Genomic DNA, 2431 nt, shown 5'->3' with positions numbered 1-2431 from the left:
TCATCACAATAAAGCAAACAGAGCAATAATGTGGGTCAAATAATTTTTTTTGGTTTCTCAGTGCATGTGAAATTCATGTTTTATTATACTAGAGTCTATGAAGTATGCAATAGCATTATGTCTTTTAAAAAACTGTATATACCTTAATTTAAACATACTTTATGCTAAAAAATGCAAACCGTGATCTCAGCATTCAATGACTCATAATATTTTTGCTGGTGGAGGGTCCTGTCTTCATGTTGATGGCTGCTGACTAATCAGGGAGGTAGTTGCTGAGTCTAGGGTGGCTGTAGCAACTTTTTTATTATGTTATGTTAGTCACCATAACATGATGATATAGCGTTCCACATAGTGGTAGTGTAGTTGATGTAGTGTTCCATAATTCATTGTTTGTCTATAACACCCAGTGCTCCATGTAGCAATTTTTAAAAATAAGAAAATAATAAAGTTAGCCCCATTTGAATGACTTCCTTTCACAGACAATTTCTCTGTAGCATGTAAGGCTGTGTGAAAGCATTTTATTCACAGTAGAACTTTCAAAATTGGAGTCTTTTCTTTCAAACCCTGCTGTTGCTTTCCCAACTAAGTTGATATAATATTCTCAGTTCTCTGTTGTCATTTCAACCATCTTCACAGCATCTTTACCAGGAACAGAATTCACCTCAAAACAAAAACAAAAACAAAAACAAAAAAACCACTTCCTTAGCTCATCCATAAAAGGCAACTCCCATGAATTAAAGGTTTATCATGAGATTATGGCAAGTTAGTCACATCTTCAAATTCCACTTCCAATTCTGGTTCCTTTGGTATTTTCACAACATCTGAAGTTACTTCCTCCACTAAAGTCTTGAACTCCTCAAAGTCATTCCTGAAGGTTGGAATCAACTTCTTCTAAATTCTTGTGACTGTTAATACTTTCATATATTCCTATGAATAACAAATATTCTTCATGGGATCTAAAATAGTGAACTTTCCAGAAAGTTTCCAATTTACTTTGTCCAGTAAAGGAATCAGCATCTCTGACAACTATGTTTTGTAGCCTTACAAAACATATTTCTTAAATAAAACTTGAAAGTCAAGATTATTCCTTGATCCATGGGCTGCATAATGGATGTCATGTTAGCAGGCATGAAGAAAACATTAATCTTATTATATATTTTCATCAGAGCTCTTGAGTGATCAGGTGAATTGCCAATGAACAGTCATATCTTGAAATTAATCCTTTGGGGGGGGGACAGATGGTCTCAACAGTGGGCTTGAAATATTCAATAAATCATGTTGTCAACAGATGTGCTGTGAACCAGGCTTTCTTGTTCCATTCATATAGCATAGGCAGAGTAGATTCAGCATAATTCTGAAGGACCTTAGGATTTCGGGAATGGTAAATGAGCATTAGCTTCAACTTAAGTCACCAGCTGCATTAGTCCCTAACAAGGGAGTCAACCTGACCTGTTTGATGCCATGTTCTGACTTCTCATCTATAGCTATGAAAGTCCTAGATGGCATCTTAGAAGAGTGTTTAATCTACATGGAAAATCTATTGTTTAGCTACCTTTATTATCTTAGCTAGATCTTCTGGGTACTTTTCTGCAGCTTCTACCTTAGCACTTGCTGCTTTACGTTGGACTTTTATGTTATGGAGACAGTTTCTTACCCTAAACCTCATGAACCAACCTCTCCTGGCTTCATTATTTCTGCAGCTTCCTCACCTCTCAGCCTTCATAAAATTGAAGATAGTGAGAGCCTTGTTCTGGATTAGGCTTTGTCTTAATGGAATGCTGTTGCTGGTTTGATCTTCTATCCAGATCACCAAAGTTTCCTCCATATCAGCAACAAGGTTATTTTATTTTATTATTATTTGTGTAGTCACTGGAGTAGCACTTTCAATTTACTTCAAAAACTTTACTTTGCATTCACAGCTTGATTCACTGTTTGAGACAAAAGGCCCAGCTTTCAGCCTGTCTTGCCTTTAAAACACTTTGTTCTCTAATCTTAATTATTTCTAGCTTTTGATTTAAAGTGAGAGACCTGTGATTCTTTCTTTCATTTGAACACTTAGAGGCCATTTGGGGTTATAAACTGACCTAATTTCAATATTTCTTTGTCTTGGGGAACAGAGAGACCCAACAAGAAGGAGAGAGGTTGGGAAACAGCCAGTTAGTGAAACGTTCAGAACACATGACATTTACTGACTAAGTTCACCATCTTACATGGGCTTGGTTCATGGTACCCCAAAATAAATACAAAGTAACATCAAAAATCACTAGTTATGGGACACCTGGGTGGCTCAGTGGGTTAAGCCTCTGCCTTCAGCTCAGGTCATGATCTCAGGGTCCTGGGATCAAGCCCCGCATGGGGCTTTCTGCTCAGCAGGGAGCCTACTTCCCCCTCTTCTCTCTGCCTGCCTCTCTGCCTACTTGTGATCTCTCTG

At 37.6% G+C, this 2431-nt stretch overlaps 1 pseudogene; it reads right to left on the bottom strand.

Annotated features, from left to right (window-relative positions):
• Window positions 1-201: 201 nt before the first annotated feature.
• On the bottom strand, window positions 202-2066 carry LOC116582312 (annotated as a pseudogene).
• Window positions 2067-2431: the final 365 nt, after the last annotated feature.

The sequence above is a fragment of the Mustela erminea genome, chromosome 2, assembly GCF_009829155.1.
Source record: "Mustela erminea isolate mMusErm1 chromosome 2, mMusErm1.Pri, whole genome shotgun sequence".
Taxonomy (NCBI): domain Eukaryota; kingdom Metazoa; phylum Chordata; class Mammalia; order Carnivora; family Mustelidae; genus Mustela; species Mustela erminea.
This window is presented reverse-complemented; position numbering and strand designations above follow the sequence as displayed.